The sequence below is a fragment of the Diadema antillarum genome, unplaced genomic scaffold (assembly GCF_040938485.1).
Source record: "Diadema antillarum isolate AM-2024a unplaced genomic scaffold, OU_Dant_1.0 seq00000189_RagTag, whole genome shotgun sequence".
NCBI classification, from domain to species: domain Eukaryota; kingdom Metazoa; phylum Echinodermata; class Echinoidea; order Diadematoida; family Diadematidae; genus Diadema; species Diadema antillarum.
In genome coordinates, this window is record NW_027271253.1 from 570280 (window position 1) to 584809 (window position 14530).

The window sequence follows — 14530 nt, forward strand, 5'->3', positions numbered from 1 at the left end:
TATAGGATGTACAAAACAAACATATCTGTTTTACAATTGTAGCCCAGATGGCTACTAGCACATAAAATAAAGAATAAAATTGAATAGGATAGAGAGTACAAGAAAACAGAACACTGCATTCGTTTTCCTAGTCACCCTGTATGCTCAGTATTTTCCCCTTATGTTATGAAAACGTTTATCTTCCTTCCAGCTATTTCCCTTTTTATGTTGTTGTTGTTGTCAAAACCCCCTCTCCAAAGAGGGGGTTTTGACCAAAAAAAAAAAAAAAAAAATCTATTGGTATTCTATGGACATAGGAATTTATGAGTTAGACATTGGCTATACTTTCCCCGCTAGTGATCAGTTCCAATGGCTCTCCATCCCCAAAGTCCCGCACCAAATTACGGGGAATGACATGATGGCGAGTTTTTACCCTCTGATCCCCAAACATAAATGATCTTCTGAGCTGGAAGGTGGCCCTCCTGCGAGAATTTATCCCTCTAAAGGGTTTTTTATACTTGCAATATTTTGCTTGGTCCCGCACATAATATATATATATATATATATATATATATATATATGTATATATATATATATATATATATATATACATATATATACACATATATATACATATATATATTAACGATGATGAAGTAGGGTGGTAATGCATTTCAGTCCAACAGTGCCATTTATTCAGACCAAATTTTCGTCGAATACATTCGTCTTCCTCAGGGTCGACAATACAATCAATTGTCATTGTCGACCCAGAGGAAGACGAATTTATTCGACGAAAATTTGGTCTGAATAAATAGCACTGTTGAACTGAAATGCATTACCACCCTACTTCGTCATATTTTCTGTACTGGAATTAACACGTGGAATACAAGTATCATATATGCAGGCGCGCCGGAAGCAGTTTTGGATTGGGGGGGGGGGGGGCAAACATTGGAGGGGGCTCAAGATTAGACCATGCAATGTTACACAATATACACATACACACACACACACACACGCACGCACGCACACACATCTATTATATATATATATATGTATATATATATATATGTAAAGTGGCGTACGGTGGGTCGAAACATGGGGGGAACCATAAAGTAATTTTGACGGTCTGTATGCTTGTGCGTGTGTGCGTGAGCAATAATGGGACTACAATACATTACGGAATGTGATACATTTAACAACGCAGTCATTGAGGAACATTGTAAGTTTTCCTTACATGGATTATGGAATGACGGTGTGAAACGATCGACAAATTATATACTGTCAGCAACATAAGGTGAATGGCATAACAATAAAATGCGAGCGAGCGAAGCGAGCGAGTTTGAAATTTTTGATATTCTACAGTTCCAAAACTGGAGTTTTGTTGTAGCTACATATTTCGCTTTGAAATAAATGGGGGCGCATCGGGCGCAACTTCTGGCAATTATTGGCAGCAACATTAGGAGAATGGCATAACGAGTCAATGCGAGCGAGCGAAGCGAGCGAGCTTGAGAATTTTGACATTTTACAGTCCAAAAACTCCCGTTTGTAGCTATATCTTTCGCTTTGGAAATTAATGGGGGGGGGGGCATCGGACGCAACTGCTGGCAATTACTGGCAGCAACATTAGGAGAGTGGCATAACGATTCAATGCGAGCGAGCGAAGCGAGCGAGCTTGAAAATTTTGACATTTTACAGTCCCCAAACTCCCGTTTGTAGCTATATTTATCTTTCGCTTTGGAAATGAAGGGGTGGGGGCATCGGGCGCAACTACTGGCAATTACTGTCAGCAACATTAGGAGAATGGCATAACGATTCAATGCGAGCGAGCGAAGAGAGCGAGCTTGAAAATTTTGACATTTTAGAGTCCAACAACTGCCGTCGTAGCTATGTTTTTCGCTTTAGAAATTAAGGGGGAGGCGCATCGGGCTCAACTGCTGGATGCGAGCGAGCGAAGCGAGCGAGCTTGAAAATTTTGACATTTTACAGTCCAAAAGCTGCCGTTTGTAGCCATATTTTTTCCCTTTTATTCATATAATTATATATACATATTTATTTTATTTTCTTTGTTTATTCATTTATTTTTATCATTATTATTATTATTTTTTTTTTGGGGGGGGGCTTTTTTGGGGGGCAAAAATGCGTTTTGCCCCCCCCCCCCCCACTTTTTGGATTGGGGGGGGGGGGGGGGCGGCCGCCCCCCCCTGCCCCCCCCCCCCCCCCCCCCACTTCCGGCGCCTATGCATATATCGCTGGTGTTTTCACGAACCGGCACAGCCGGCCCCGGAGCCGCGAAAGTAAGTTTCGAGATAATCGCGTTTGAAGTTTTTGCCTTTGCAAAATCCATGATTGCGCCTATATTTCACGTCCAGTTACCTAAATATCACACTGCACGACAGATTAGGAGTTGTTTGTGTGTTTCATGTTCTTGGTTCATCGTGAAAAACAAAAGTTTCGTTGAAATATCGGGCACAGTCCGTCGTGCCGGTTCGTGAAAACACAAAAACACGTAAACAACGCTTCCAATATTTTCACGAACCGGCACCGTCGGCCGTGCCGCTTTGATTCTTCGCGCATGGTGCGGATTTCATTTTTCACGAAGTGACACCATCGGCGCGCACGCGCTGCGCGTTAGGTTATCTTCATCATTTCTCATAGCCGCGCGCGCACATAATCCAGCGCGCGCATTAGCGATGCTCCTTTGTATACTAGTGATATGAATTGGGTATCAAGATTTTGTTTGATACTTTTTTTTTCTTTTCCCCTTCTAAATCTCTCATCCATTCGCAGAAAGGCATTATTATTGAGTTGTTCTTCATTATATTACACATTGATCATTGCTCTCAGCTCATTGCATCGGTCTTTATGCACATTATTTTGGATCATAATTTTCAAGATTCACTCTCTTCCTCGGAGCATTACTGTATCTCGTGCTATAACCACGAAGCATGTTGTTTTCGAATATGAAATGTAATCAGTTTGCTATATTGCTTTGTGAATGTGTCATTCTTGTAAAGAAAATAATTCTGTGCTGGTAATATCACTCTCTTTTCCACCCTTTCTTTCGCTTTCTTTCTCTCTCTCCCTCACACACACGCAAACACACACATACACACAAACAAACACACAATCTCTCTCTCTATTTATTTCCTACACGTGACACATTACAAAACTTTTTAAATTACATAAAAACTAAATGAGCTTTATTTGGGTATCTTTTCTCATTCATAGATTTATTACCACGTGTGTACACGAGTTTTAAATATGGCTTTTCAATAAACTATACGTGGATCATATTACTCATATAATGCAGATTCCAACTTGAATGAAGTTAAGGTACAGTACATTACCTTTCATTTATTTTTCAGATGTAACGAAGGTTTCTGTTATGTTCTAACATTTATACCAAAGCTCTGTATGTATCACCCACCTTGATATCTATATTTTATGGCATTCAGGGTACTACAATATTTCTTTTTTTTTTTTTTTTTTGTAGATTCAAAAATGTCAGTCAGACGTATGAGACTAGACTGACTTTTGCCTTTAAAGCCCAAAAATCTTACAAAATAATGACCAAAATGTTCCACCTCCTTCCATATCCCATAACCTAACTTCAACCTGGTCAAATGCTGTTTACCAAACATTAACTTTATAATCAATCTAGAATATGATGATATGAATACAAGTACATAATTACAAAGACACTAGCTGATTTGGTATGGATAACCTTCTTCATATCAAAGGCAATACAATCTTGTAGACAGTGACTGAACTAATTGATGTTTAAATTGCTGTGACAGTTCACAAAGTGTATTATAAATCTTCTGCAAACAGTCTTGATCTTCCCTAACTTTGTAAAAGTTTGTAAGCACTCATATTATGCACAGTATGTGCCTGAAATATAATTTATTACCATACCATGTTATTTTGCAAGATATAAAAATCCTCATGTTTCCCTTTCTTTTCTCTCACTGCTAGAGGATACCATACACAAAGTTCCTTATCTAAGCTCAGTAAGAAGTGGCTATCAGATCTGCATTTACTCATTATTGTTTCAAAAATAAAATCCACAACAATATACAATATAAAAAGACATAGATAATGATGTCTAGGCCATAATTTCTGATGTGGACACAGACTGCAATAATATGGCTATGTACTCCAGTACATCTATCATCCAAGAAAACATTTTCTGTCAAAGTTTATTAGTCATTTATTAGTTGCAGAGAGAGAGCAAGCAGAGGAAATGTAGGCATCCAATTGTTTATATCCCTCTTGCAGTCTACTAATACCTTTCTAACTTGCACAACTTGACTTGACTTGGTCCTGACTTTAGTTTACGTCTGCTGTGGTGTCACAGGTGCTGTGGTAGGCATAATTCAAAAATACTGAAAATTGTTTATGGGTTTGGCATAATGGTGGCTGGGCTAAGGGAGACAAAATGAATAGTTTGATGGGAGAGCTGGTTCATAAACAGAGTAAAAGAAGAGACATCTGTATGGTATTTAACATTGGTATGGTTTTGTTGTGAAAAGCACTGTTTAAAGTCAGAGAGGGGAAGCATAATACAGTGGAAATTGAGGATGGCATCATTGTGACAAAGCTGTATAGAAAGACTCATGGATTGATGGTTATCAAGAGTAATGTCAGTGAATAAGGTGACAGTGAGAGATACAGTATGTAGGATTAATGTCCCTTAATGTCTCCTTGATTCTTTCACATACCATATTTGGAAAATTTGAGACTTTACTGATAAATGCACAGCAGTACATTCAGTTCATGGTTTCTTAATGTGACATGTTGATCTTGTCATTAATTACTTTGTGGATTGTCAGTCAAACAGATACAGAGATTACAAGCTATTCCTAACTCTGCTGCAAGAGTAGTGTCCAAATTCCAAAAACATGAAAAAAAAAATTTCACCGGTGCTAAGAAGCTTGCACTAGCTTCCAGTCAAAATTCATATACAGATCAAAATGTTGATATTAACTTTTGAATCCACACTATTTGAAAGAACTACTTTAAATAGGAAACACACCAGAGAGAAACCTTCGTTCAAAAGGTAGTGACTTATTTGTTATTCTGAATAAAAAAGCAATGGCATACATTTGCTTGTAATGTCTCTACCATATATGGAATAATCTTACCCAGAATTTAAAATGAATTGCAAATGTTGACAAATCTAAGTCTGCCTTGCAAACACCTGTCATTACAGTCTAAACGTGAAACAAGGTATCATTGTAATTGCAATTGTATGTTTTTGTTAGATCATTTCTATCCTTGAGCACAAAAGGCATAATACAGAATGTTTCCATATGCTATATAAGCACAGTTGATTATTATAATTAATTATTATTATTATTATTATCATTATTATTATTATTATCATCATTATTAAAAATGATGTCCTACTTTAAGACACCACTACCCCCCCCCCCTCATTTCTGCACACATACAAACCCAAAGTCATTAAATAGAAAATCAAAAAGAACATCGAAATAATATTCTGCCAGAACCTGCCTGTCCATTCATAAAGTACACACTCTTGTGAAAAGTTTGCTGCTGCTGTGTGGAGCAACTCTGTGATTGTGGTGAAATATTGCTATGATCTCCTTCCATAATGATCCCATGGCTTGGATTTTAGTGCAGATGTTCAGCTCAGCCACCCTAGTCATTTGTAGCTGTTTCGGGTTTCTCTTGGCTTTCTCCAGTAGACAGTTGTTATCTGCTTCTCTCCCTATGCAAAGAGGAACAATTGTTTTTCACAGACAATGTTACTTCTCCATTGCAGAGGGGAATGATGACATTTGATACAACAGTCATAACATACTTCTTTAATAAATTTTCCACATTTTTTAAACTACACCGATTTCCCTAAGAAAATAATTATATGATAATGTTCCTTTCATATAAACACTTTGGTAGTGTTTTACTCCAAAGTGCTAATGCATTTTTTTTTTTATCATAAAGTTTAAATCAATGTGATAATGTGCACAAGAAGACTGTACTAGGATTACACCTAATTGTCCATTGACACTGGATTTTCTTAGTAATTGTCTATGACAAAATAAAACCAAATACTACATGAAAAGGTGTTGCATGGATTGCTGTTTATATCTTGCTCACCTTTAGCATGGTGCACAATGTAACCCTTGAGTGCAGTAAGAAGAGGATGCTAAGCCAGACGAAATGGTGAATGAACATATTGTTGATTAGAATCAGGAGCAGAACTAAAGTAAAGAATAAAGAAAGCAGGACATCACAAGTGAAAAGCAGTGACATAGTCAATTCCATGCAAGTAATGTCTCAGACATTTGACTTCTGAGTGTACAAAGAAAAAAACACATTGACATGAGTAAAACTATAAATGTATATTGAGACAGTTCATTTTCATCGTCTCTGCCAAGAATTTGTCATACAGTATGTGCCATTGACTTTGGCAAAGTTGATGGTATCTCATATCAGTACAGAGTGTATAACTGTTCTTCCTCATCTCCCTTGCCCCCCTCCCAATAAAAAAATAAAAACACAACAATAATCAAACTAACAATAAAAAACTACAGTTACAACAGTCCTGAAAGATACATGACACTGAAGAAATTGCATACTGCTACCATATCAAAATCAGACTGAGGGACAGCATTGCCTTTATAACAAAATGCAACATGACTACAGGTAATTAGATGTCAAAATGTTGGATTCCATGTTATGTCAGTGCTTCACATTCATAAAACTACAAATACAGTTGTAATTAAAGAAAGAGTAAGACAAAACAATTATTTCAGTATGTGGCAAATCATATTAGTAATATTATTATTACTAGTAGTGTGCCTGCACTGTCTATTACACACTGGTCTGTCTAATTTACTCTAAATCCTTGACAGATAGCAATGTAACTTACAGTTCTTGTTCAAGCTTGAGATGATAGGAGAAATCTGCAGGAATACTGTAAAGTAGCCCATCATCGAAGGACAGCACTCATTTCATTCCAGTCTGCAAGTTGTTGGGTTGTCCACACAAATGCCTCAATATCTGTTTGTAATGGAAAATGAATGAAAAGATGTCAGTCACATGAAACTCCATCACTACCAGTTCTGTAAGATCATAAAATTGATGCACAGATTTGCAAAACATCACACTGCCCCCCCCCCCCCCCCATCCCTTTCAGGTCTATATTCTACAGCTTACCAGAATTTGAAGTTTATGAACATCTCTCTGGTTTAATTTTACAATTTGCCCAGCTCCGAATCCCCAGCCTCCATCCTCCCAAAAAACCCTCTGTGTTTCAAAGAACCATAGATTGTAGAAAATCAAAACAAACAAAACGAAACATTGCAAACTAAGGCAAAAGTACTTGCCACGTATAGACCAATTACGTCTACATTGAGGCTTTTAGGCTCATAATATAGCATGATAGAACAATTTATGAATTCAGGTGCTGAGCATAAACGTTGCACAGCATCTTTTTTTTTTTTTTGCTTGTTGTCTATCCATTATTTCAAATCAAATTTGCTGGTACGGTATTCTTGACAACATTATCAAACTCTTCATTGTTGTTGGTAACGCCTCAATTTAGACAGGGAGGTGGGAAGAGGACCTCCCTGATTTAACGTTAGACTTTTAGCAGAAGTAACTCTCAAATCATTTTTTTTCATTGAGAATTCAAAGGTAATCAAAACAATTATTTCAGTATGTGGCAAATCATATTAGTAATATTATTATTACTAGTAGTGTGCCTGCACTGTCTATTACCGTAAAACGGGGTGAAAAGGGACGGCGAGGTGAATAGGGACAAAACCGAGAAAAGTTTTTTGAATGTGTATGTTTCAAATTTGCTTGATTAGGTCCTACAACATACCTTTAAATTTGAAATAATTATTTCAACAGGAATTTGTGACAGCACATTTTTTCTTCTCTTGGGCAAAAAATCAGTTAGACTGGGGTGAATAGGGACACCATGGTGTTGTTTGATTGGCCCTTTAAATTTTCTGTATGATTAACTATTATAATGTCATAAATTGCTCTGAAATGTTTGTTATGTCCAGCTATTTCCAATAGTGTGAATTTTTATTCTAAATCTCTTGACAAGAGAGCAATAAGATCTTTGGATATGTGGCTTCACTTTTGTATACATAGATGAGAGTGAACTTCGCTGTCTTAACCCTAACTTGGGGAGGAAGGGTCTGGGAACCCTGGCCCCACCCACCCTCTTGGGAATTTTTTTCACTGCCTAAGACAGGCTAGGACTTTACCACTTGTATTTCATGACCCTTTTCTCTGTCTTCTGCATGTTTTAATGCCAACAACACATCTGTTTGGGTCAGACCCATACTATAGGTGCCAGCTTATAATTGCTGTAAGAACTCCCAAAATATTCCCGACATCATAAGAGTCAAGTTACACTGAATTAAGAGTGTATGAATAAGATTGTACATCATGATTTGCCACTTGAAGAAGAAATGGGTTAATATTTGAGTGTAATTAAATGGATTAGTAAAGTTTTGACTTACTTTTCAATCTTAACCTTTGACCTGATGGGTCACATTTTTTTATATCAGCTCATTTTGTTGGGCTGTTGAAATTTTTGTTAAAGATTGATTTAACAATGGAATAGATTGCTCTTAAATGTTTGTATATCATTTTTAAACTCTGTAGTTGTTCTCTTAATCCAATTCATTGGATGGATTGAAAAAAAAATGCCTTCAAACAGCTTTTTTTTGGATCAAAATTAAGTGTTGTCCCTGTTGACCCCAAATTTGGGGTCAAAAGGGACAGCATCATTTTATCAAAAAACATACTTTTCCCCAAAATATTCATTTTCTTTCACAATACCAAATTATACACACTGGTCTGTCTAATTTACTCTAAATCCTTGACAGATAGCAATGTAACTTATGGTTCTTGTTCAAGCTTGTTCAAGGAATGCGGTATGGACTACAATACTGTAAAGTAGCCCATCATCGAAGGACAGCACTCATTTCATTCCAGTCTGCAAGTTGTTGGGTTGTCCACACCAATGCCTCAATATCTGTTTGTAATGGAAAATGAATGAAAGATGTCATTGTCAGTCACATGAAACTCCATCACTACCAGTTCTGTAAGATCATAAAATTGATGCACAGATTAGCAAAACATCACACTGCCCCCCCCCCCCCATCCCTTTCAGGTCTATATTCTACGGCTTACCAGAATCTGAAGTTTATGAACATCTCTTTGGTTTAATTTTACAATTTGCCCAGCTCCGAATCCCCAGCCTCCACCCCCCCCCCCCAAAAAAAACCTCTGTGTTTCAAAGAACCATAGATTGTAGAAAATCAAAATAAACAAAACGAAAAATCGCAAACTAAGGCAAAAGTACTTGCCACGTATAAGCCAATTACGACCACACTGAGGCTTTTAAGCTCATAGTATAGCATGATAGAACAATTTATGAATTCAGGTGCTGAGCATAAACGTTGCACAGCAATTTTTTTTTTTTTTTTTTTTTTTTTTTTGCTTGTTGTCTATCCAAATCAAATTTGCTGGTACGGTATTCTCGACAACATTATCAAACTCTTCATTTTTGTTGGTAATGCCTCAATTTAGACAGGGAGGTGGGAAGAGGACGTCCCTGATTTAATGCTAGACTTGTAGCAGAAGTAATTCTATTTTTTTTTTCATTGAGAATTCAAAGGCAGTCAGTGAAATAACATCACTTTTAGAGTAACCTGGACAGGTAACGCCAACGGTATTCAAGAACAATATTAACAGTGTAACACTTTTAGCTATCTTAGTTAGATCTTGAAGTTGTAGGCCTAGATATAGACTCCCTATTAAACAGCTATGGATCTAAATTCCTGGAAGATTCAGACATAATTAAGTATAAAGATAAGATAGTTAAATTAGTCTACCTGCCACTTGGGAAGAAGTAGGTCGTAGCATTACATATTTGAGCTCGTAATACAGGTAACAATAAAACTTCACAATATATCACCAGTTAGTGCGTTTAAGATTCGATGCAAATGTGAGACGTGTTCATTTGACTTTAGTTCGAGTCACTTTCCCTGCCTATTCTCCACTTACACCGAATAATAGATGTGGGACTGCGCACGTAGATCACGAAGCTAGGACAGCGCCAAACGAAGTCAATGTGATCTGCAAGAATACATATTTACGCTGTTTTCATATTCAAATTCCTCATTCGTAAATCTACATTCAAGAATGTGAACAATTCGAACAATTAAAGTGTCAATACAGTGCGAAATGTAACTTTACCGATTTCATCTGTCTAGTTTCCGTTGCTCTGGGCGCAGCCATCTTAGACGCGCGCGTACGAGGACGTTTGGCAGATAAATGATTTATGATGACGTCCGGCGTATACGCACCAGCAACCCGCGATCGTGCCGCTTCGTGAAAATCGTAGACCGACCAGTCGAAGTTTTCACGAAGTGACACGGTCGTTATTATTACGTAATTATTTGAGATTGAGGTTCAAAAATTTGTCACGTTGTAGATCTCGGTATTTACTATCATAACATGCAAAAATCTTAAAATCAAAAATTTACTCGATTTTGGCCGGTCGTGCCACTTCGTGAAAACACCGACGATATGTATATATGATATATATATATATATATATATATATATATATATATATATATATATATATATATTTATATATATATATATATATATAGATAGATAGATAGATAGCATAGAATTTACAATTGACCCTGTGCAATAGACCTGGCAGTCAACAATATGCCCGGTACGGATAGACCTCGACGGGGACTTCTGCACCCCAGGCCGACAACTCCCCGACGACGAAGCCAGCCCCAACTGGTGGCACAGGTGCCTCTACACTCGACTCGGACCATGACTCGGAATTATCCAGTGCCATCAAATCTGTTATCGAACGACTACTCACTGATGGTACTTTCGTCTCCAAACTGATTTCTGCAATCAAAGCAAAGCTTCTGAACGAGTTATGTGAGTCAATTTGCTCCGACGTAAAGGACTCGGTACAATTCGACGTCGATACCGTCAACGACAGAATGTCGACGATGGAGAAACGTCTCCAAAGGATCGAGGAGGCCTCAGAGGAGGCGGAACAGTATTCACGTCGTAACTGCTTGGTTTTTGCTGGCATTGATGAAAACAGTGGCGAGGATGTGGAGGCAACCGTCATCGATATCTGCAAAGACGACCTTGGGATCAACGTCGAGAAGGGAGACATCGATCGTTGCCACCGACTGGGACCCATGGCCGGAGGGGCGAAAAGGAGTCAGGCGACAACCAAGGCAAAAAAGCAGCACCGCGATGTCATCGTGAAATTCGCGACCTACCGCACGAGAGACGAGGTGTACAAAGCACGATTCAACCTACGGAAAGCAACCAGTAAGTCAAAAACCGTCTACATCAACGAAAGTTTGACACAAGGTCGCTCGAAACTCTACTGGAAAGTGAAGAGGGGTCTAGACAGCAGAGATTTCAAACTTTGGACACAGGACGGGAGGATTATTGTCAAGAAACCAAACGGCGAGAAGATCACAATCGTCAGAAAAAGAGACTTGGTGAGATTGAATCTAAACACGTGAACACTGAACTCAGACTGATTATAAACGTCTGAATGGTAATGCTAACTTGAGTAAATTTTGTGCAATACCTTTGAATAGTCATTTTCGTGATTTATGTGATTATCTGTTTGTTTCATTCTTTTGGTGTTTGATATGTTTGATGATCTATTTTGATATATCAATTTATGCCAGTTAGGTTCCCATGTGTGTGTTGTAAAGCACCAGTAAAATGTAATCAGAAAGCATTGCTCTGTACAGTGTGTAACAAGTGGGTTCATATTATATGTGCCGGTATAACTCAAGTTCAGTACGATGACAAAAATGAATGTTTTGAAAACTGGACGTGTTCCATGTGTATTTTTGAAGAATTACCATTTTTCGAACAAGATCTGAAAACTCCTGAAACGGCTATCCCAAAAGTAGAAAAAGTTAAAGAGCCCAAGAATTATGTTACGTTGCCTGGAAATGTTATTCAGCTTAAGAGTACAAATAATAATGGTCTGCTGATTGCCCATCTTAATGTTCGAAGTATACGGAATAGAAATGAGGACGTGGATAATTACATTAAGAAAGAATCAGTTGATCTGTTTACACTTTCCGAAACATGGATTGATGACTCCATTCATTCAAGTGTTTTAGAGATTCCTGGTTATATCCTGGAAAGGAGAGATCGGGATAAACATGGCGGTGGAGTAGCGTGTTATTTAAGAGAAAATATGTCATACGTTAGACGTAAAGATCTTGAAAATAATGATTTGGAAATAATGTGGTTAGAAATCAAAGTTAAAAATCATATGTCATTTTTTCTCGGTGTGATATATCGAAAACCGGATTCCCCATGTTCGACTTTTTTCAGTAGTTTGGAATCGAATTTAGAGCAGGTTTTTTCCTTCTCTGATAACGTTCTTATACTTGGAGATTTAAATTGCAACATGTTAGCAAAAAAGTTTTTTGTCAAACAAAGTTAACGAATTGTGTTCAGTGTTTAACCTTACGCAGCTCATCAAGGAGCCTACGCGAACAACCCCCTAATAGCTCCACATTGATCGATGTTATTTGTGTGTCAGACTCAATGGTGGAGATCACAAACAAATCTGGGACAGATTCTGTTGGATTTAGTGACCACTCCCTTGTCTATGTATATGCAATTCTCAGGTGCAGACCATCAAAATCCCAGCCTGAATGTTTTTTCATTCAGATCGTTCAGATACTTTGTCGAAGATTTTCTTAATGACCTTTCACATGTTCAATGGGATCGTCTTGTTACTGTGAGTGACGATGTAGAAAGGAGCTTTGCAAAATTTAAAGAAACCTTTTCTGCTATATCACGTAAACATGCTCCCTTTGTCTCTGTTCGAAAGAAGTTAAGAGGTGCCCCATGGATTACTAATGACTATCTAGCAATAGCCAGAGACCGTGATTACCATAAGAGAAAGTTCACTGAACTGAAAAGAAGATTGTCTGAGAAAGGTCAAACACCATGTCAAGAGGATGTAAGTCATCTGAACGTTATCTGGGACAAGTACAAGCATCTTAGAAACAACGCCAACAATTTGAATAAGAAACTTAAGAAGGAATATTTTTATGCCAGGTTACGACAATGCGACAGCAATATGCAGAACTCGTGGAAAGTGCTGAAAGATCTATTGCCCAAGAAAAAAGCTACAATCAATTCAAATATCAAAATAGGCAATGACATTATTTCAGATAAGTATAAAATCGCTGAAGCGTTTAATCAGATGTTCGTTAATGTCGGAAATGGTTTCACTCAATCCGAAAAGTGTTTTAACTCCCTTAATACATTGTCACAAGTGAAATCAACTTTCAAATTCAGAGAAATTGAAATAGACTTTGTTATAAAAGAATTACACAAAATATACGCCAAAAAAGCTGCCGGTTTAGATGACTTACATCCAAGGCTATTGAAATCCGCAGCTCCGTACATCGCGGAACCTCTTACACGTATTTTAAACAAATCTTTAAACTCTGGGCAATTCCCGAGTGATTTAAAAAAGGCCAAGATTGTTCCTGTACACAAAGGTGGTGATACAAGTAAACTGGGCAACTTTCGTCCGATATCCCTATTATCTTGTGTGTCAAAAATTCTTGAAAGGGCGGTCCACATATACAACTTTACGAATACTTGCAAGAAAACGAACTGCTCTCGCAGAGGCAATCAGGTTTTCGCCCAAAGCATTCAACGGCTACATGTTTAATTGAAATTACTGATTTTTTGCTTAATAACCTTGATTCTGGTTTTATAACAGGTGCAATTTTTTTAGACCTAAAAAAGGCATTCGATATTATATCGCATGAAATCCTCTTATCAAAAATGCCTTACTATGGCATAGAAACAACTGAACTACAATGGTTTTCATCTTATCTTTTTAGCAGACAGCAATGTGTTTCTTTTCAAGGTGCCCGGAGTGCTTTTGAGAAGGTTACCTCTGGTGTCCCCCAAGGCTCTATTCTGGGGCCCTTAATTTTTTGTTTATTTATCAATGATATGTGTAATTTATCTTTTGAAAATCAAATTAAAATCACCCTTTACGCTGATGACACGGCATTGTTTTGCAAGGGAAAAAATATTCTTAGTGTTCAAATGACCCTGCAAAAGGAATATAATACATTGTGTGAATGGTTCAGAGTTAATCAAATGAAAATCAATGCCACAAAAACAAAAGTTATGGTTTTTGGAACCAAACGTAAAATTAGAAACCAGATTTTAAGAATTACTCATGAAGAAGATTACCTTGAAAATGTTACAAATATTAAGTATCTTGGTGTAATTCTTGACCAGAGTTTAAACTGGTCATTACATGTATCGAGTATAATTAGAAAAGTTAATCGAGCAATAGCATGTATCAGGAGGATAAAGTTTTTCCTAACAGAAACAATTCTGGCACAGCTGTATTACTCATTTATACTACCTCACATAGATTATTGCTCGGTGGTTTGGGGGAAGTGTAACAAAACAGACCTTGTCAACTTGCAACGAA

At 37.4% G+C, this 14530-nt stretch overlaps 1 long non-coding RNA gene and 1 pseudogene across 1 annotated transcript; one reads left to right on the forward strand and one right to left on the reverse strand.

Moving 5' to 3' along the window:
- Positions 1-5417: 5417 nt before the first annotated feature.
- LOC139728652 (uncharacterized) lies at positions 5418-7008 on the reverse strand. The gene is made up of 3 exons (XR_011710822.1): positions 6878-7008; positions 6103-6206; positions 5418-5713 (listed from the first exon to the last, which is right to left on the reverse strand). It is a non-coding gene; the product is annotated as an uncharacterized lncRNA (long non-coding RNA).
- Positions 7009-10716: 3708 nt separating this feature from the next.
- On the forward strand, positions 10717-11567 carry LOC139728653 (uncharacterized; annotated as a pseudogene).
- The last annotated feature ends 2963 nt before the right edge of the window (positions 11568-14530 follow it).